The sequence below is a fragment of the Bombina bombina genome, chromosome 1, assembly GCF_027579735.1.
Source record: "Bombina bombina isolate aBomBom1 chromosome 1, aBomBom1.pri, whole genome shotgun sequence".
In the NCBI taxonomy this organism is placed as follows: Eukaryota; Metazoa; Chordata; class Amphibia; order Anura; family Bombinatoridae; genus Bombina; species Bombina bombina.
Genome location: NC_069499.1, coordinates 1,012,701,664 through 1,012,725,239, shown reverse-complemented (window position 1 = coordinate 1,012,725,239; position 23,576 = coordinate 1,012,701,664). Strand labels below are relative to the sequence as shown.

Genomic DNA, 23,576 nt, shown 5'->3' with positions numbered 1-23,576 from the left:
GAAAGAACAGGGCTTCTTTCATGATCCCTTGTTGAGTTATGGCTCTTCACAGCCATTTTCATGTAAGTATGAGTGGTTTTACAGACTTCTTTTGTATGAGTTGTTTTGTATTAATCAGCCAATAGGAACTGGTATAGTTTCTATTGATTTATTTGAAAATTCAAACTAGCCAATGAAATGACATGAAAGCATTTTGAGTGCAATGATATAACATTTTGTTTGACCGTAGCACACAGTCCAGGCATTTAATTCATTTTATTTTGCCAATAACAAACATTGTGCAGGGTCTCAACCCCTTTATGTATGTATGTACAGTATCTCACAAAAGTAAGTACACCCCTCACATTTTTGTAAATATTTGATTATATCTTTTCATGTGACAACACTGAAGAAATGACACTTTGCTACAATGTAAAGTAGTGAGTGTACAGCCTGTATAACAGTGTAAATTTGCGGTCCCCTAAAAAAAACTCAACACACAGCCATTAATGTCTAAACCGTTGGCAACAAAAGTGAGTACACCCCTAAGTGGAAATGTACAAAATGGGCCCAATTAGCCATTTTCCCTCCCCGGTGTCATGTAACTCATCAGTGTTACAAGGTCTCAGGTGTGAATGGAGAGCAGGTGTGTTAAATTTGGTGTTATCATTCTCACACTCTCTCATACTGGTGACTGGAAGTTCATCATGGAACCTCACAGCAAAGAACTCTGAAAAAAATAATTCTTGCTCTACATAAATATGGCCTAGGCTATAAGAAGATTGCCAAGATCCTGAAACTGAGCTGCAGCACGGTGGGCAAGACCATACAGCAGTTTCACAGGACAGGTACCACTCAGAACAGGCCTTGCCATGGTCGACCAAAGAAGTTGAGTTCACATGCTCAGCGTCATATCCAGAGGTTGTCTTTGGGAAATAAACGTATGAGTGCTACCAGCATTGCTGCAAAGGTTGAAGGGATGGGGGGGGGTCAGCCTGTTAGTACTCAGACCATATGCCACACACTTCATCAAATTGGTCTGCATGGCTGTCATCCCAGAAGGAAGCCTCTTCTAAAGATGATGCGCAAGAAAGCCTGCAAACAGTTTGCTGAAGACAAGCAGACTAAGGACATGGATTACTGGAACCATGTCCTGTGGTCTGATGAGATCAAGATAAACTTATTTGGTTCAGATGGTGTCAAGCGTGTGTGGTGGCAACCAGGTGAGAAGTACAAGTGTGAAAAGTCAATTGCATTCTGCAATTGAAAGAGTGTACTGATAGCACTCAACAGCAAAATACTGGTGGATTGGCCTTATATTCCTAGGTACTAGGCCCCAGACAAGACGATTTAAAACTTAACTTTTATTTATTAAATAATTAAAAAAGAAAAGGGTATTAAAATTCCAACTGGTGTAGAAATGGGAGAATGTAACTCCTAAGGAGAATAATCTGACAAATAAGTGATATGCTCTCCAAGTTGTATCTACTTAAAGGGGAGGAAGAGATAATTTTAAATATGATAATTTCCAAAATTATGGGATTGTATTTCTTCCTTATTGCTACCCCCCCTCTTTTAAATAGATTCCTCACAAATTAAAGGGGTGAGTGATGCCCCTTGATAGAGAACCCCCGATTATAGTTTCCAGATGGAATATACTAACATAGGAGTCAGAGTTGTTAATATTGTACTCTGAAATATCATGCAATAGTCACCACGCACCAAAACAATTGTTAAATTCGAAATAGAAAATAAACTGAAATTGCTCTAGTATGTACCCCCCGTACAGGGCACTATATTTATTACTCTTAACTATTGAATGGACGCAAATTGCGGTGTCCTGTAGGCTATTTTAACTTTTAATAACACCACCAGTGAATTAAAGTCAGTTCACACTCTATGAGAGTGCAACAATAGTCTAATATCTTCAATTGTTGCTTTCTGGGAAGTATTGCGAGTTAATACAAAACACTCTATAAGTGATTCAACTTCATAGAATTCTGGTTTCGTTTTAATATTGCACTATGTTTGTGCTTAACTTTTTTGTATTGATGATCTTAGGTAGACAGCACGTTACCATATGTCCCAGTGAGGAGCTATTGGTAAAATCACAGTGGCGGTGTAAAAGTTACGTTAAAGGTATTAAGCCTAGGGGAAACCCCTGTTGTGATACCACCGGTTATATAAACCGCTATTTACACATTATGTTAAGTGTAGTTCACTTGAATATACAAGAGTAGAGCAATTCTGATAAACAGTAAATTCGTATCTGGTCAGTATGTTTGGTGCACTGTAGAAGTATAGAGGTAGATTATTACTCCAGGGCACTTATTGCTTGTATATTTATAATGGAGTCATTACACTGTCTGTAGATGACTCTCCGGTATTGTCATAAGTATATTCTAAATTACCGGTTGTTAGGAATAGCAGGGTCTCTGTATATTAGAGGCTTAATGTAGTTTAAGCTGAAAACTACATTAAGCCTCTAATATACAGAGACCCTGCTATTCCTAACAACCGGTAATTTAGAATATACTTATGACAATACCGGAGAGTCATCTACAGACAGTGTAATGACTCCATTATAAATATACAAGCAATAAGTACCCTGGAGTAATAATCTACCTCTATACTTCTACAGTGCACCAAACATACTGACCAGATACGAATTTACTGTTTATCAGAATTGCTCTACTCTTGTATATTCAAGTGAACTACACTTAATATAATGTGTAAATAGCGGTTTATATAACCGGTGGTATCACAACAGGGGTTTCCCCTAGGCTTAATACCTTTAACGTAACTTTTACACCGCCACTGTGATTTTACCAATAGCTCCTCACTGGGACATATGGTAACGTGCTGTCTACCTAAGATCATCAATACAAAAAAGTTAAGCACAAACATAGTGCAATATTAAAACGAAACCAGAATTCTATGAAGTTGAATCACTTATAGAGTGTTTTGTATTAACTCGCAATACTTCCCAGAAAGCAACAATTGAAGATATTAGACTATTGTTGCACTCTCATAGCGTGCGAACTGACTTTAATTCACTGGTGGTGTTATTAAAAGTTAAAATAGCCTACAGGACACCGCAATTTGCGTCCATTCAATAGTTAAGAGTAATAAATATAGTGCCCTGTACGGGGGGTACATACTAGAGCAATTTCAGTTTATTTTCTATTTCGAATTTAACAATTGTTTTGGTGCGTGGTGACTATTGCATGATATTTCAGAGTACAATATTAACAACTCTGACTCCTATGTTAGTATATTCCATCTGGAAACTATAATCGGGGGTTCTCTATCAAGGGGCATCACTCACCCCTTTAATTTGTGAGGAATCTATTTAAAAGAGGGGGGTAGCAATAAGGAAGAAATACAATCCCATAATTTTGGAAATTATCATATTTAAAATTATCTCTTCCTCCCCTTTAAGTAGATACAACTTGGAGAGCATATCACTTATTTGTCAGATTATTCTCCTTAGGAGTTACATTCTCCCATTTCTACACCAGTTGGAATTTTAATACCCTTTTCTTTTTTAATTATTTAATAAATAAAAGTTAAGTTTTAAATCGTCTTGTCTGGGGCCTAGTACCTAGGCATATAAGGCCAATCCACCAGTATTTTGCTGTTGAGTGCTATCAGTACACTCTTTCAATTGCAGAATGCAATTGACTTTTCTAGTTTGCCTCTTTTAGTGTACAGCACCTAAGTCCCCGCACACATTTCTCTTTTGTTATTTCTCATATTCCAGGAGAATAGAACCTATTGAGGGACACAGCAATTGTAGTGCCGTTGTTGTTTTTCTTTTTTGTTCTTTCAGAGAAGTACAAGTGTGTCTTGCCTACAGTCAAGCATGGTGGTGGGAGTGTCATGGTCTGGGCCTGCATAAGTGCTGCTGGCACTGGAGAGCTACAGTTCAATGAGGGAACCATGAATGCCAACATGTACTGTGACATACTGAAGCAGAGCATGAACCTTTCCCTTCAGAGACTGGGCCGCAGGGCAGTATTAAAACATAACGACCCCAAACACACCTCCAAGACGACCACTGCCTTGCTAAAGAAGCTAAGGGTAAAGGTGATGGACTGGCCAAGCATGTCTGCAGACCTAAACCCTATTGAGCATCTGTGGGGCATCCTCAAATGGAAGGTGGGGAGCGCAAGGTCTCTAACATCCACCAGCTCTGTAATGTCGTCATGGAGGAGTGGACTCCAGTGGCAACTTGTGAAGCTCTGGTGAACTCCATGCCTAAGAGGATTAGGGCAGTGCTGGAAAATAAGGGTGGCCACAAAATATTGACACTTTTGGCCCAATTTGGACATTTCCACTTAGGGGTGTACTCACTTTTGTTGCCAATGGTTTACACATTAATGGTATGTTGAGTTATTTATACAGGCTGTGCACTCACTACTTTAAATTGTTGCAAAGTGTCATTTCTTCAGTGTTGTCACATGAAAAGATATAATAAAATATTTACAAAAATGTGAGGGGTGTACTCACTTACTTATGTGATATACTGTAAATATATATACATATATATAAATATATATAAATATACAGTAAGATCAGCACTCACCAGCATCACCATCATCACTGTGCACGGCCATGTAAATTCATCCAAAGTAGAAGCAGCATGTGAAAAAGGATCTGGTGTATATCCCAGTAGCTTCACTGCAGCATAAAAAGACAGCACCAGAGAGTAAATCAATCACCATTTATTGGAATAAATACATAACGTTTCGGCCCCAACAGGGAGGCCTTGGTCACATGAAGACAAGTCACCCCAGACATGCTTCAGTTTTAATGCTCGTATACAGGGACTTAACATCACAAGTTACTAGTATAGAATGTTGTGTCATTTGAAGGTTTTGCATCTTATTCAGGATATGCATCGTATCTCTTGTATATAATGGTAATGCATCAACTATTTTTCTCAATCTGGCATCAACATATCTACTAGCCTTTTCTGTGAGTGACCCAATGCCGGAGACAATGGGTCTCCCAGGAGGACACAAAATATTTTTATGGATCTTAGGCAATAGGTACATCGTGGCTACTCTAGGATTATTGACAGTTAGATATTTGTGTTCTTTTTGGTCAATAATTTTGTCAGCTAAAGCTGTGTCAATAAGTTTTTTGTATAGTTCAAGGAAGTTCTCTGTCGGGTTCCCCAATAATTTTTTATAGTTGGTATTGTTGCGTAGTTGTTTCATGGCTTCCTCTGTATACATTGAGGTAGGCCAGATCACTATGTTGCCCCCTTTGTCGCTATTTTTAATTTGGACATCTGTCCACTTAGTCATTTCTTGCAATGCCTCTATTTCTGGTTTGGTCATATAACCAGTAAAATATTCATTGTCATTAATAGTTAGGATGTTATTACAAACTAAGTTTAAAAACGTGATAGCTTGTGGTGAAATATGGCTAGGGGGAACAAATTGTGACTTCATTTTAAGTATCTCTCGCCAATTATCAGTATTAGATTGGCTCGTATTTTCATTAGTCACGGTTACATCCTCTTCAAGTAAAGCTATTAAATCATTTAAAGCTGTATGATCAGCTGGAGACAAGGTATTGGGGTCTTCTGTATTCGAGAAATACTTCCTTAGTAGAACTTTCCTAACAAAAAGATGTGTGTCTTTAATGGCCTCAAACTTATTAATATGGTTAGAGAGTACAAAGGATAAACCTCTCTTTAGTGCAGATATGTGAACAGAGGTAAGTACTTTATTTGATAGATTAATAATATTTAGATTATCATCTGGATCATTATGTTCTATTTCTTTTTGTGTGGTTGGTTCTTGTGGGGTAGTTGTTTTTGACTGAAACGGACCTGTCGTCTGGTTTGGGGATGTCTTGCCTCGCCCTCTCCTGGTCCTACGTCTAAAGGGAACTTATTGATGTTTATGTGTGGTTTAGATTTTTTATTCATATTTGTTAGTATAGATTTAGGAATCACCTCATTATCTGATGTTTCTGTATCCGCAGATTCATATTCTACATCAGTGTTTTCTGAGTCAGAGAGTTGATTTATGCTCTTCTTCCAGGAATATACCTTTCCTTGAGAGTAATCATTCAAATCTCTGTCTATCTTTTTTTCTTTTTTCTCAGAAACAAATTTTGCGAATCTCTCCACATCAGTTTTGATTTTATTATATTATTTCTGAAAATCATCCCTTATTTCATATTGTTTGAGACTTTCACTCAGCTTATTAAAGGGACATTATACACTCATTTTTTCTTTGCATAAATGTTTTGTAGATGATCTATTTATATAGCCCATAAAGATTTTTTTTTAAATAAATGTATAGTTTTGCTTATTTTTAAATAACATTGCTCTGATTTTCAGACTCCTAACCAAGCCCCAAAGTTTTATGTGAATTCTGTCAGCTACCTTCTCCAGCTTGCTGCTGTTTGTGTAAAGGGTCTTTTCATATGCAAAAGAAGGGGGAGGGGGGAGTGTTTGCCACTTGCAGTGGGCTTTCCAACTACCTTTTCAACAGAGCCAAACTGACAGCTTCTAAGTCAGTTTTTAAACAGTTTTATACTGGATTTTTATATCTGTATCTGTGCATCTTATTCTTTATAGTAGTGTCTGTTACATGCAGTTATATGAAAATGAGTGTATACTGTCCCTTTAATCTCTTGTGTTACAGAGCTTAATTTATCAGTTTTGTGTTCTATGAGATAACCTATTAGCTTGAGTGAACACTCAGTCAGGGCTTGTTCCCATTTAGTCATTAATTCTTGTTTAAGATTATAAAAAGAAGGAAATAACTTGAGGCGTAAACCTCTGGGTATAATATTATTCTTTTGATAAAAGTCATACATACCCAGGTTCCATTGACCTTTAATTTGTTTTTTCCTAATCTTTTTTACTAGATGCACTAGATGCAGTGTAGATTAGTGGAATATAAGGAATTGAATCCGGTGCTAACCTCACAAACATATAACTGTACAAATAAAGGTAAGAGAACCTCCAGAGTGGGGTTTAGATAGCACTCATTCCTACTATAAGTATATTAAAAAATTGAATTTTAATTAAATATTAGTTAAAAAAGATTTTAACACAAAGACCAGATTTGAATTAATACCCAAAATAACTTAAAGTCATCTTGTCCCCCTGTTTCCTGGCCGATAACTGCTCCCTCGGCTTCAGGTGACATAGACAAGAGACCACTAAGTAATAAAACCAAATAGTGCACCAAGGTACTTACATATAACAAAAAACGTGTTTCAGCTGTTAGTTCCAGCCTTTTTCAATGTGGCGAGACAAGCCGATGCCCGGGTGCCACCCTTTCTTATAGCAAACAACTACCGGTTCACCGGCCAATCAAATTCCTCAGTTACGACCCGCCCCATTGAACACCAATGAATGTGTTACAAACGGGGGTGTATGTGTAGTAAAGGATATAATTGGCTAGTACTCAAAAAGCTGACGGTGACTAACATGTAATGTATTTACAATACAAATCCTGACATCCATCCGCATATTGGTTATATGATATTTATGCCTCGCATATCACTTGTTTCTTAAATCTCCCAAATATACGGATTACCAGCCCCCACTTAGTGTATGTTATTTTTCATTGTAAGTGCACATATCGTTCAAATCGGCTATGATAGAGCAGAGTGGCGTTTGTGTTATATGTAAGCACCTTGGTGCACTATTTGGTTTTATTACTTAGTGGTCTCTTGTCTCTGTCACCTGAAGCCGAGGGAGCAGTTATCGGCCAGGAAACAGGGGGACAAGATGACTTTAAGTTATTTTGGGTATTAATTCAAATCAGGTCTTTGTGTTAAAATCTTTTTTAACTAATATTTAATAAAAATTCCATTTTTTAATTTACTTATAGTAGGAATGAGTGCTATCTAAACCCTTCTCTGGAGGTTCTCTTACCTTTATTTGTACAGTTATATTTTTGTGAGGTTAGCACCGGATTCAGTTCCTTATATTCCACTAATCTAAACTGCATCTAGTGCCAGTTCTCTACCTCCCTATCTAACATTATTCTTAAGTTGCAATTTAAGCATCTTTTTTTCTTTTTGAGTTACTTGAGCACAGATACTATGGCCTTATTTGATCTAAGTGCAGAAATGCAGAGATGGTCAGAGGATATTGGGAAACTGACTTCTGACCTTAATAATAAAAGTACTATTGAAAGGGAAGTTACTGGGGAATGGTCACAACCATTAAAAGATTTAAAAAAAGATTAGGAAAAAACAAATTAAAGGTCAATGGAACCTGGGTATGTATGACTTTTATCAAAAGAATAATATTATACCCAGAGGTTTACGCCTCAAGTTATTTCCTTCTTTTTATAATCTTAAACAAGAAATAATGACTAAATGGGAACAAGCCCTGACTGAGTGTTCACTCAAGCTAATAGGTTATCTCATAGAACACGAAACTGATAAATTAAGCTCTGTAACACAAGAGATTAATAAGCTGAGTGAAAGTCTCAAACAATATGAAATAAGGGATGATTTTCAGAAATAATATAATAAAATCAAAACTGATGTGGAGAGATTCGAAAAATTTATTTCTGAGAAAAAAGAAAAAAAGATAGACAGAGATTTGAATGATTACTCTCAAGGAAAGGTATATTCCTGGAAGAAGAGCATAAATCAACTCTCTGACTCAGAAAACACTGATGTAGAATATGAATCTGCGGATACAGAAACATCAGATAATGAGGTGATTCCTAAATCTATACTAACAAATACGAATAAAAAATCTAAACCACACATAAACATCAATAAGTTCCCTTTAAACGTAAGACCAAGAGAGGGCGAGGCAAGACATCCCCAAACCAGACGACAGGTCCGTTTCAGTCAAAAACAACAACCCCACAAGAACCAACCACACAAAAAAAAATAGAACATAATGATCCAGATGATAATCTAAATATTATTAATCTATCAAATAAAGTACTTACCTCTGTTCACATATCTGCACTAAAGAAAGGTTTATCCTGTGTACCCTCTAACCATATTAATAAGTTTGAGGCCATTAAAGACACACATCTTTTTGTTAGGAAAGTTCTACTATGGAAGTATTTCTCGAATACAGAAGACCCCAATACCTTGTCTCCAGCTGATCATACAGCTTTAAATGATTTAATAGCTTTAATTGAAGAGGATGCAACCGTGACTAATGAAAATACGAGCCAATCAAATACTGATAATTGGCGAGAGATACTTAAAATTAAGTCACAATTTGTTCCCCCTAGCAATATTTCACCACAAGCTATCACGTTTTTAAACTTAGTTTGTAATGACATCCTAACTATTAATGACAATGAATATTTTACTGGTAATATGACCAAACCAGAAATAGAGGCATTGCAAGAAATGACTAAGTGGACAGATGTCCAAATTAAAAATAGCGACAAAGGGGGCAACATAGTGATCTGGCCTACCTCAATGTATACAGAGGAAGCCATGAAACAACTACGCAACAATACCAACTATAAAAAATTATTGGGGAACCCGACAGAGAACTTCCTTGAACTATACAAAAAACTTATTGACACAGCTTTAGCTGACAAAATTATTGACCAAAAAGAACACAAATATCTAACTGTCAATAATCCTAGAGTAGCCACGATGTACCTATTGCCTAAGATCCATAAAAATATTTTGTGTCCACCTGGGAGACCCATTCCCTCTGGCATAGGGTCACTCACAGCAAAGGCTAGTAGATATGTTGATGCCAGATTGAGAAAAATAGTGGATGCATTACCATCATATACAAGAGATACGATGCATATCCTGAATAAGATGCAAAACCTTGAAATGACACAACTTTCTATAATAGTAACTTGTGACGTTGAGTCCCTGTATACGAGCATTAAAACTGAGTGGGGAATCAAAGCAGTAGCTTACTTTCTACAAAAGGAAAATTATATGGACCATTTAACAAAAGACTTTCATCAGACTACTTAAGTTTGTATTAACACACAACTACTTTGTGTTTGATGATAATTTCTTTCTTCAAGTTTGCGGCACCGCAATGGGCACATCTTGTGCACCGACTTATGCAAATATATACCTGGGCTGGTGGGAAGAGATGATTGTGTTCAAATACAACATGAATCAATATACTCAGTATGTCTCCCACTGGTCCAGGTATATAGATGACATTTTCCTCATATGGGAGGGTCCGATAGAAATATTGGAAGAACTTTTCTAGTTACTCAACAACAATCCTTTTGGGTTATTTCTCACATATAATGTAAGTACTGAGAAAGTAGAATTTCTAGATTTAACTATTTTTAAGTGTGATGAAAAATTGGTGGCTGAGACATACAGAAAAGCCACTGCTACAAATAACATCTTACATGCAGAAAGAAATCACCATCCATCCACGATCAATAGCCTTTCCTATGGACAATATCTCAGAATAAGGAGAAATTGCACAGACATTTGCTCTTTTAATAAAGCAGCTTTGGAAATAAGAGAAAGACTACTTAAAAGAGGCTACTCTAGGAAACTACTAGCTAAAGCTTATAATAAAGCACTAAAGAAAAACAGGCAAGAACTTTTTAAAGCTAACAAAAAATGTGACTCAGAATCTAATACCATCAGATTTATATCTACCTATAATCAACAGAGTGATAAAGTGAGTTAAATTGTCAGAAAATATTGGCATATACTCCAAAGTGATGAAAGCCTAAAAAAACTCTTACCAGAGAGACCAGCTTTCACCTTTAGACGAGGCAGAAACTTAATGGACAATCTCACTAAAAGTCATTTTGACCGAAACAGAAATAAAAAACCAATTCATCAGGGGTCCACCCCGTGTGGTCACTGTAAAACATGATCAAAAAAGATTCTATCACTGACAGGTTCTCCAAGAAATGGAAAATTAAAATGCACATTAATTGTCAGAGTGATAATGTAATCTATTGTTTATCCTGTTCATGTGACTTAATTTACACAGGCATGACCACCCGCAAATTAAATTGACACTCAATCAAAATTAAACTTTCATTATTCAGATAGAGCAGCCATTTTAAACAACTTTCCAATTTACTTCCATTAACTAAATGTGCACAGTCTTTTTATATTTAAACTTTTTGAGTCACCAGCTCCCACTGAGCATGTGCAAGAATAAGTGTGTATGCATTTGTGAATGGCTGATGGCTGTCACATGGTACGTGTATGCATTTGTGATTGGCTGATGGCTGTCACATGGTGCAGGGGGAGTGGAAAAAGACATAACTTTTAAAATTGTCAGTAAAAAAATCTACTAGACATTTGAAGTTCAGACTAAGTGCTATTGCATTGTCTCGTTATCTTGCATTTGTTGATTATGCAAATCTACTGTGTTGACTGGTCCTTTAAGTACTAGAATTACAGAACATTTGAGTAACATATGCAATGCCTATAAAGACCAGAAAGAGGGTAAACAAATAATAAGTGTGGCAAAACACTCTTTGTTACAACATGCTGGCAAAACCACCTCTTTTAAGTGCTGGGGCCTGGAAAGAGTTAAACCAGGTATTAGAGGCGGCAATACTGAAAATGTTTTACTATAAAACGAAACAGGCTGGATCTTTAGACTAAATTCAGTTACTCCACACGGAATGAATGAAGCTAACAATTATTGGGTATTTCTGTAAGGCCATTTTATGACTTTTCTACTTGATTTTAATAGATTTTAATAATCTAGCCTCTGAGTGTATTTCTTCTCTATATTTTCTGTAATCCAATAAATATCTATCTATTATCATATTCCTGTATCACTCGCAATGGAAACACAAGTATAATCATACCTAAATGAATTTTTTTTTATATGTTATACAATGTGAGTTAAAACAGGACTGATATATAGTGGATGTGTTTTTGTAATATATATAGAACGAAATATAAATCTCCATGCTGCCCATAGCATAATCAAAACTACCATAGTTGCCATTCTAAAATAATGTCTATGAGATGGGACTTAGGTTTCATCTAACGTACCACACATGAACCGCACATAATGTTTCCCCACTTTGTACCACACAAATATGCATCTTCATACTAATGCCGTGGTATCAATTGGGTTTTTTGTATTTTGTTTTTAATGGTTACACCTAGAGATAGCAGATACACTTGTGATATATATGCATTCTAGGTTTAAAGTAAAAAATGAGAGAAGCATAAACAGATGCGATTCAGTGTTTATTAAGCGATTATGTTTAATGGGATAATGAACATTGCCAACTCTTATTGAGGGGTAATACTAATAGTTTATAAATAATTTGACTGACAGGAATCCAAAATTACAGAAGAAACCAGCATTTGGTTACAAATATCATAACACTGTGTTTAAATGTTATTAGAATGTACAAAACTTTTTAGTGCATTGGCTATAAGCAATGGGTGTTTAGTTTTGTTCTTTTTTTACAATCATGGCAAAAGATTATATGTCACTCTTTTAGAAGAACACGACAGCTACCAGAATTGAATATCGCAGACCTGTTAGTTACGGTCATACGTTCATGTGAACTAAAATATATACTAATTAACATATATGACTACTGAGTTATAAGGCATCAAGCCTAAGTATATTGGGCTAAGGAACCTCTAGGCATGAGTGGGTAATGTAGAAATGCAAAGAAACACTGCACCTTTACAAAGTAACCAAGAATTAAAACAATACCACTCTGCTCTATCATAGCCGATTTGAACGATATGTGCACTTACAATGAAAAATAACATACACTAAGTGGGGGCTGGTAATCCGTATATTTGGGAGATTTAAGAAACAAGTGATATACGAGGCATAAATATCATATAACCAATATGCGGATGGATGTCAGGATTTGTATTGTAAATACATTACATGTTAGTCACCGTCAGCTTTTTGAGTACTAGCCAATTATATCCTTTACTACACATACGCCCCCGTTTGTAACACATTCATTGGTGTTCAATGGGGCGGGTTGTGACTGATGAATTTGATTGGCCGGTGAACCGGTAGTTGTTTGCTATAAGAAAGGGTGGCACCCGGGCCTCGGCTTGTCTCGCCACATTGAAAAAGGCTGGAACTAACAGCCGAAACGCGTTTGTGTTATATGTAAGCACCTTGGTGCACTATTTAGTTTTATTACTTAGTGGTCTCTTGTCTCTGTCACCTGAAGCCGAGGGAGCTGTTATCGGCCAGGAAACAGGGGGACAAGATGACTTTAAGTTAATTGGGTATTAATTCAAATCAGGTCTTTGTGTTAAAATCTTTTTTAACTAATATTTAATAAAAATTAAATTTTTTAATATACTTATAGTAGGAATGAGTGCTATCTAAATCCCACTCTGGAGGTTCTCTTACCTTTATTTGTACAGTTATATGTTTGTGAGGTTAGCACCGGATTCAATTCCTTATATTCCACTAATCTACACTGCATCTAGTGCCAGTTCTCTACCTCCCTATCTAACATTTCTTGTTAAGGCCAGAAGTGGCAGGTCAAGTAAAGGCAAAGGATGGTGAGAACAGTCAAAAACAGCCCACAGACCACCTCCAAAGACCTACAACATCATCTTTCTGCAGATGGTGTCACTGTGCATCGCTCAATAATTCAGCGCACTTTGCACCAGGAGAAGCTGTATGGGAGAGTGATGCGGAAGAAACCTTTTCTGCACACACGCCACAAACAGAGTCACTTGAGGTATACAAACGCACATTTGGACAAGCCAGCTTCATTTTGGAAGAAGGTGCTGTGGACTGATGAAACAAAGATTGAGTTATTCTGGCATAACAAGGGGCGTTATGCATGGCGGAAAAAGAACACAGCATTCCAAGACAAACACTTGCTACCCACAGTAAAATTTGGTGGATGTTCCATCATGCTGTGGGGATGTGTGGCCAGTTCCGGTACTGGGAATCTTGTTTAAGTTGGGGGTCGCATGGATTCCACTCAATATCAGCAGATACTTGAGAATAATGTTGAGGAATCAGTCACAAAGTTGAAGTTACGCCAGGGCTGGATATTTCAACAAGACAACGACCCAAAACACTGCTCAAAATCTACTCTGGCATTTATGCAGAGGGACAAGTACAATGTTCTGGAATGGCCATCCCAGTCCCCAGACCTGAATATCATTGGAAATCTGTGGGGTGATCTGAAGCGGTCTGTCCATGCTCGGCAACCATAAAACCTAACTGAACGGGAGATGTTTTGCAAGGAGGAATGGTCCAAAACACCTTTATCCAGAATCCACTCATTACAGGCTATAGGAAGCGTCTAGAGGATGTTATTTCTGCTAAAGGAGGCTCTACTAAATATTGTTGCGATATTTCTGTTGGGGTGCCCAAATTTATGCACCTGTCTAGTTTCATTTTGATGCATATTGCACACTTTCTGTTAATGAAAAAATAAGAAAATTATGTGTAGGTGCGCTAACAGCTACGGGGATTAGGTCTAATAATTATAAACCATCTAGATGGTATATGTAAAATAATATAAATACTAAAATCATAGATTGAATTCTGGTATAAGTTATAACAGATAAAGTGGACACAAAACACAATTAGACTGGATATGAATAAAACAATTTATATATTTAATACTAAAAAATATGTTTAAAATATGCATACATATCACACAATAAATCTGACTGTTATTTATTATGACCGGTCATATACATATAGTTACGCTAAAAATGTTTAAAATCTCCTAATGGATATCTGGCAATAAAAAGTGATAAGATATAATTAGGTGCAGCAGAAATTTATACTTCATGCATTAAGAGGTAGGGTAAGGGATTGGTTCTGTTTAGAACTATAAATTCTTAAAATCTTTAAATTCTCAAAATGGGTCGTTTGATCTTGGTAAATGTGTTGTTAGAAATTTAACGACTAAATTAACAATAAAGTCAATTTATATCCACCTAAAAGTTTATTCCTTTGAATGTCTAGATCTTCAAACACAGTTCCGTTTATGTATCGACGATTGTCCAATCATCAGACAGATCCGTTTGTTTGGTAAAGTGGTTTATTCAACACTAGAGTGGTATCGGGGTATTTTCTAGAATTTTAGTCTTTTAACGAGTGACAAAAGTTACCTAGCTGTAGGGCCACAACACCTCTACACGGCCTACCTGTCTTGCTTTGCAGTATGAAATGTCCGCTGAGGTCAGGCACAGGTGTCTGGAGCGGCTCCTAACAGCTGGCGGTATTCCTGATCCTCATGGAAGTAGATCCGGCTGGAACGAAAAACTCTGCGCAGAGTATGTAGGAGAGAGGCGAAAGTAGTTCTGGGCAATCTCTCTCAATCCTTGGCGATCGTGTTAAATTAACACTTTGTAGTTTGTTATCTGACTCCTTCAACGCGTTTTGCCATGTACCATGGCTTTATCAAGATCTTGATAAAGCCATGGTACATGGCGAAACGCGTTGAAGGAGTCAGATAACAAACTACAAAGTGTTAATTTAACACGATCGCCAAGGATTGAGAGAGATTGCCCAGAACTACTTTCGCCTCTCTCCTACATACTCTGCGCAGAGTTTTTCGTTCCAGCCGGATCTACTTCCATGAGGATCAGGAATACCGCCAGCTGTTAGGAGCCGCTCCAGACACCTGTGCCTGACCTCAGCGGACATTTCATACTGCAAAGCAAGACAGGTAGGCCGTGTAGAGGTGTTGTGGCCCTACAGCTAGGTAACTTTTGTCACTCGTTAAAAGACTAAAATTCTAGAAAATACCTCGATACCACTCTAGTGTTGAATAAACCACTTTACCAAACAAACGGATCTGTCTGATGATTGGACAATCGTCGATACATAAACGGAACTGTGTTTGAAGATCTAGACATTCAAAGGAATAAACTTTTAGGTGGATATAAATTGACTTTATTGTTAATTTAGTCGTTAAATTTCTAACGACACATTTACCAAGATCAAACGACCCATTTTGAGAATTTAAAGATTTTAAGAATTTATAGTTCTAAACAGAACCAATCCCTTACCCTACCTCTTAATGCACGAAGTATAAATTTCTGCTGCACCTAATTATATCTTATCACTTTTTATTGCCAGATATCCATTAGGAGATTTTTAACATTTTTAGCGTAACTATATGTATATGACCGGTCATAATAAATAACAGTCAGATTTATTGTGTGATATGTATGCATATTTTAAACATATTTTTTAGTATTAAATATATAAATTGTTTTATTCATATCCAGTCTAATTGTGTTTTGTGTCCACTTTATCTGTTATAACTTATACCAGAATTCAATCTATGATTTTAGTATTTATATTATTTTACATATACCATCTAGATGGTTTATAATTATTAGACCTAATCCCCGTAGCTGTTAGCGCACCTACACATAATTTTCTTATTTTTTTACTACATTTTCAACATATCTGCTTTATGGGAACAGATTAGTGTATGTTGCAGGGGATAGATTTGCGCACCTTATACTAACTTTTTTAGCCTAATAACACTTTCTGTTAATCCAATAAACCTAATTTCACTACTGAAATATTACTGTGTCCTTCAGTTATTTGAAAGATCAAAATGAAATTGCTGATCCAAACACCCAATTATTTATAAATTAAAATCATGGAAATTGTCAGGGGTGCCTAAACGTTTGCTTACGATTGTATATATACAGTATATATATATATATATACATATACATATATACATACATACACATATATATATAGTTGCATCTCATTGACCTCTTGTGCTTCTTCATCAAACCCTATTAGTTTTGTTTTCTTGGTTTGGTCAGTCCTGTAGGTTTCGTATTGAATTGGTAACTTTTCTTACAATAAATCAGAAGATGAGATCACTCCCACTGTCAGAGTTTGGCCACTTATTACAAAATTCTAACTTTACAGAGCCTTACTGTCCATGAATTCACTGTGCTTTACTAATTTTAGATTTCTGGTTTGCGCAAGACACAATCTATGTACTTGCTAGCTGCATGAGTCCATATTAAGCATCTGAAAAGTATATTACAGAAAACAGGAACCAAAAGGAGAACATGATTTATCCCCTAACTATTTCTCAAATGCAAAGCTGAAAAAAAGTAATCAGGGCAACAACCACAAGATAAACAAGATAGGTTACTTTATTTTACATGTCAGTCACTCCAGGGCAAAACTGTAATGATGACAGTGACATGTTTAAGTATTGTAAAGACCAACATAGACTAATGAATTAAATTAAAATGAAATTAAATTGTCAGCCCTACCAAGAATCAAATCATAAGCCTACATTTAGCCATCAATTAGCAAGGGCTACCCAGAAGCTGAACCAAAAATGGGCTGGCTCCTAAGCTTACATTCCTGCCTTTCAATTAAAGATACCAAGAGAACAAAGAAAATTTATATAAATAGAAGTAAATTAGAAAGTTGCTTAAAATTGCATGCTCTATCTGAATCATGAAAGAAAACATTTGGGTTTCATATTCCTTAAGGAGGTTTATACTCATTTCTCTTCATGATTTTTAAGGTGTATAATAAGTAAGTCTCTGTATAAAATTAATTCATTTTAGCAATACCATAGAAGTTATATAAAATCTAAAATTAATATATAAAAGAAAAATTTAATAGAATTGAAATACACAATGTTTTGGAAAGATTTTTGGTTTAGAATTCCTGCTAATTAGAAATGTATACTTGATAAAAATTATCTCCATACAAGTATCATTCCATAACAGTTCCAAAAAAGTGATAAGTACATATGAAAATCTATATAAGAGGCATATGAAAATATTTGATGGTAGAATCAAATGTTTATATTACAAATCGTTATATTAGAATATACATCCTAAATTATTTCATATATTGAATCTAAAAAAAATAATAATGTTACACTAAAATAAAAAGTTTTTTTTTTCTTTTTTAAATGTAAACCACAAAATAATGTCTTCACACTTTACAATTTAATTGGGGAATTCTCTATCATTTATTATTCCTTATACCTTAGAAAATATTCAGCAGTGGTCATTTTCTTATGAAAAAGCTGATATATCTAACTCAGAATTCAACCCTAATGGAAAGAATGTTTCATTTTGTTAATAGGTTCTGCTTCCTTGTGTAGCAGAAACTATTCAATGTTGCCTCCTCCCCAAATGGGTTTCACTTTCTCAATCCCCCAAAATGTACAATACTTCAAATTATTATTGTGAACTTCCCTAAAATGAGTATACAAGTGATTGTATAAAGCATTATGCTTGATAGATGCTCCATAATACATTTTTATGATCCCCAGAATCCCCTCCCCATCACATCCTCTCCATGCTATAATAAACGCATTGGCCCCCTGAGGACAATCATCCACCCATGTGAATTACTCAACATCATTTACCAAACATTTTGACATTTTCCCTTCATAACTCCCCACTATATATCCTTGGGACCCCCTGGGGACAATCCCTGCATGACCCCCGTTATACCAGTTTCCCTAAATAACAAAGGCGCCCAACATGACCTTAACTGATACTGCAACTAATAATAATAAAACCCTTTGTCCCTGCAGCCCCATCAGCTCTAGATATATGACAAGCAAGGCAACAAAGTGCCAGCCCTCAGAGAAGCACTCTATGTGCACCTCACAAAGCAAATATACAATTGCTTGCTGACCCTTATTTTAGACCATTGAGACAAACATACAGGGGACCTTAAAATGACATGAAACAATACTTTTTCTTTCACAATTCAGACAGTACATAACATTTTATACAACTTTCCAATTTAATTATATTATCGAATTTGCTTCATTCTCTTGGTATCCTTTGATGAAGAAGCAGCAGTGCACCACTGGGAGCTAGCGGAACACATCATGTAAGCCAATGATAAGAGGCATATGTGCATCCAACAATCATCATCTAGCTCTCAGTAGCTCATTGCAGCTCTTGAGCCTACCATGCCATGCTTTTCAGCAAAGAATATCAAGTGAGCAAATCTAACTAATAATAGAAGTAAATTGGAACTTTATTTAAAACTGCATGCGCAATCGTCAACAGGTTTTTATAGGGGATGAGCCTCCAAACTCGTTTCCGACAGTGCATAAATTATTATACAGTCACTAATGCTCATTTCAGGATACGCTAATAATATAAGCACTGAAGTGAATGAGTTTAGACATAGAGGCCAATTTAACAAATGTCTATCAGACCTGATCCGACAGTGCGGATCAGGTCCAACAGACATCGCTGAATGCGGAGAGCAATACGCTCTCCGTATTCAGCATTGCACCAGCAGCTCACAAGAGATGCTGGTGCAACGCCGCCCCCTGCAGACTCACGGCCAATCGGCTGCAAGCAGGGAGGTGTCAATCAACCTGATCGTACTTGATCGGGTTGATTTCCGGCGATGTCTGTCCGCCTGCACAGAGCAGGCGGACAGGGTTATGGAGCAGCGGTCTTTAGACCGCTGCTCCATAACTTGTGTTTCTGGCGAGTCTGAAGACTCGTCAGAAACACGGGCCTTCAAGCTCCGTTCGGAGCTTGATAGATAGGCCCCACAGCGGGCATCAAGGCTCATCCCCTATAAAAAAAAACATTCACGATTGCACAATCTTGTTTAAGAGTCTCTTAGACATATCCTAAGCCGCAAGGAAGCAGCACTGAGATTTACATTTTTAAAGCAGTTAAATCATGTAAAAAATAGTTATAGAAATTGTGGTGCAGATGGGAATGGATTGCAATAGTTTTATTGTTAAACTTTTATTACTGTTAGTGACACTCACAACAATGCAAGTGAGAAATACAAGCAGATATGAAATATTAAAATATGCTGTTTATAGATGTAGGTGTCCTGAAGGGAGTTTCCCTGCAGATCCCCATAGCTGTACCTGATACCACAAAGTCCCTATGCATATGTAAATTTGTACCCTGTTGACTGTATCCAGCCTCTCCAATGGGGATGAATGGAGGTTTAATGAATCGATACCACGTATGTTAACAAACCTCTAGAATGTCTCCAGTGGCTATTTCAGAGTATTTAACATAGGTATAATGTAAAAGACTGATTAGAAATAGCCATGAAATAGTCTAACACGTGCCCAAAAAGCCCTTCCAAGGAATTATCAAGTGCCTTGGGGTGGTGAATTTGATAAGCCAAAACTTTTCGACATCATAGGGTAGAAAGTGTCTGAAAACCGATTTGCAGGTGTGAGAATCAGCCTATATCTATCGCAGGTGTTTTCATACCTGTCCTCAGGCCTCCCTAACAGGCCAGATTTTCAGGATCACCTTGTATGAGAGCAGGTAAAATAACCGTGTTTACTAATCAGCTGATTATTTCTCCTGTGCTCTAGTTCAGATATCCTGAAAATCTGGCCTGTTAGGGAGGCCTTAGTACAAATTTGAAAACCCCTGCTCTATTGTGATCACAACAAATAAAACAGTAGCCTTTTCAAGGCAAAAAAAAAAAGGCTCCCGTTATATTGTGATCAAGGCTTTTATTTGGTGTATCTGGGAGCAATATTCACTAATAGTCTCTCTTACTTCCCTAGTTGCCACAAGTTTATATATTACTCTATGCAACTGATTTACTAAAGTTCACTAGTTTCTCCAATATTTAGTGAATAAAGTAGGAATCTGTAAAACTAGAGATCTCTTAGTAACATTTGAGTAACTTCTGTTTTTTCAACAGTCACCAAGTTTGCATAAAATTCTTTATTTATGTAATTGAAACTTCCTTCTCATTTAAATCTTTTCGTTATGTCATTAAAGCTCATGCTCAGATGAATCACTGTATTTGACTTTTTTTTCTACTGTGGTAAATTTCACTCTTCTTACATTATAACAATCATTCTAAAGAAATATGGTTTAAACTGTCCTGATTTTCATCTTAGTTTCTCTAATTCCTCATGTGTACTCAACCTTTTTCTGAATTTTTCAAATTTTATTTTTGTTCCTAACTTCTTTCATTGACGCTCCTTGGCTTCCTTATGTTTTTTCCTGAACCGCCTCCTTTGGTTTTCCATACTGTTTTCAGACTTTTCTAAGTACTTTCCGTTCTGCGACTTTCTTCTATGATGTTTCCTATTTTGTCTTGTTATCCCAACACTTTCCATGAGAATGATGCTTGAAGTAGGTGTCCAAATTTGCACCTCAAGGGTGACAGGAAACTATTCAGGATTTCATTATTTCTCTGCGTATGTTCTAATCAAAGTAACTAATCTCTATTCATTTATCTCTGATTTGACAAAGAATTCTGGAAACTCTCACCTGTTTTGAAGCCTTCCATATAACTAGATAGGGGGCATATTTATGATTTATTGATGCCCCTTGTTTCAAAAGAGAAGTTTTGAAGAAGTAATGAAGCAGCGGTCTAAAGACCGCTGCTCCATAACCTGTCCGCCTGCACTGAGGCTGCTCCATAACCTGTCCGCCTGCACAGAAATCGACAGAAATCAACCCGATCAAATACGATCGGGTTGATTGATACCCCCTGCTAGCGGCCGATTGGCCAAGAATCTGCAGAGGCATTTATCGATGTGTAGTGATGTGCAGCGGACATGATACACTACTTCGTATCATGTCCGCTCGCACATTGATACATATGCCCCAGGGAGTTCACCTATTAAAGGGATATAAAAGTCAGTTTGTTATCTATATCTATCTATTCTATGGGCCAGATTACAAGTGAAGCACTAAATATCGATTTCATGAAAGCAATATTTTTGCTCTACTGAGTAATACCAGCGCACGTTAATGTGTACTGGTATTATAAGTGCTGCAAAGAGGGTTAGTAGGGCAGCAGTTAGTAAATATATACAGTATGTATATGCTGATATTCACACATATTTATATTTGCTCTTATTTTTATGAAATGGAGCATTTAAATCTTATGCTTTTACCATAGCTCAAATTAGGGTGGCTTTTTCTCTGGTAAAATGATTCACCAATCAACAAAGTAAACCTATCTTCTGCGTCTGAGAGTTGACAAACTCAAAGCAGCTGTCCAAAGGTGTTTTTAAGCTTAGGAGCCAGCCCATTTTTGGTTTAGCACCTGGGTAGCGCTTGCTGATAGGTGGCTGCATTTGCCTCGTAATTTTTTTAAAGCATTTAAAGGGATAGGAAAGTCAAAATTAAACTTGCATTATTCTGATAGAGCATGTCATTTTAAGACACTTTTAAAATCATTTCTATTTTCAAATGTGCTTTTTTTCTCTTGGTATCCCTTGTTGAAAAACAATACGCACATATCCTACACTAGTGGGAGCTGCTGCTAATTGGTACCTGCACACATTTGTCTTTTGCGATTGCTGCCAGTAGTGCAATGCTGTTCCTTGAGCAAAGGATAACAATAGAACAAAGCAAATTTGATAATGGAAGTAAACTGGAAAATTGTTTAAAATGGTATGTTCTATCCAAATCACAAAAGAAAATGTTGCTTTTTTTCTGTCCCTTTAACTGTTTTTATTCATTGAATACACCTTCTTCTGCTCATATGGTGTAAATTGGTTTTATAAGATTTTATGTTTTTTTCAGTAAGATATTAGCTTAAATGCATGTAGTGTTATGTTTGCCCACTAATAAGGGTGGGACGCAGTTAATTTGATGAGCAGAGACAGTTCTACAACGTTGACAAGGAAAAGTAGCTTTATACAGCACAATAACATTCATTAATATATTTTTATCTCTTCTCTTAGATGGAGCAAAAAAAGTCCATTTGTCTCTTTTCTGTTTAATGACTTATTTATTGGCTGGGTATATGATGCCTTGTTGATGGCTGTTTAAGAGTTGCTGGACCTGAGATACAGCTGTTCTTTTTCTGCCAGGAGCAGTGCAGGAATAAAGGGCTATGTTATGTCTCAGTGTGAGACTGTTCCCAGGCTTCTGGATGTCAATGAGCACAGACACACATTTTCCTTTTCAAGAGGAAATTATAGATTGAGACAAGGGAATATTTCCCTTCCAGATGCTGGTGTTTTAGAGCCACTCTGACTTTCAGTTTTAGTCAACAAAGGTTTTAATCGTAGTTTATATAGGGGGAAAGCTGTGGGAGGTTTTGCTTTAACAGTGAGCAGAAAAGCTGAGTAAGAGGGTAGCATAGAGGGAGGAGCCCTAGCGAACTCATTCTAAATAGAATAACTAGACCGGGGGTGGATAACAGGATAGGGAAATGGAAACCAGGATACTGGGGGTTATTGAGGAGTGTATCAAGCCAAGAAAGACAACATAAAGAGGCAGAAATGAAGGTATTTAAATATTACTACAGGAAATTGATACCTTAGAGGGACAAGACGTACGATGAGATAAAATGCTTAATTATGCATAATAAAACAACTTTGCAATATACGTTCATCTTTTGTTTGCCCCCTTTTCCTGTAATTTAACTCTATAATTGGGGCTTTGCCAATGCTGAGAATTGGAAGCACACACTGCAGACTTCAAAAGCCTAACTTAGCTACTATCTGTCCCTAATTTGCCCAGCAGAGGAGATAAAATAAAATACATGCAAAACAATGCAAGTTAAGCATTGACAGTAGCAAGTTTTGTCTATGATTGGCTTCTCCAAATAAAGCAAATAAGGGGGTAGTTTTAGCAGTGAAAAGCAATAGTAGCAAACAAGGGGTGCGATGCGATATATGGTGTAGTTTTCAGCACAAGTGAGGGAACCC

General features: G+C 36.6%; 1 long non-coding RNA gene across 1 annotated transcript in view; it reads right to left on the bottom strand.

The window, feature by feature from the left end:
• The window catches only part of LOC128640767 (uncharacterized), a 141,314-nt gene extending 134,062 nt beyond the window's left edge, over window positions 1-7,252 (bottom strand). The window contains exons 1-2 of the long non-coding RNA XR_008399391.1: window positions 7,209-7,252; window positions 4,568-4,662 (exon numbers count right to left, since the gene is read on the bottom strand). This is a non-coding gene — a long non-coding RNA (uncharacterized LOC128640767). The remainder of the gene's footprint in view (window positions 1-4,567; window positions 4,663-7,208) is intronic.
• Between the last annotated feature and the right edge of the window lie 16,324 nt (window positions 7,253-23,576).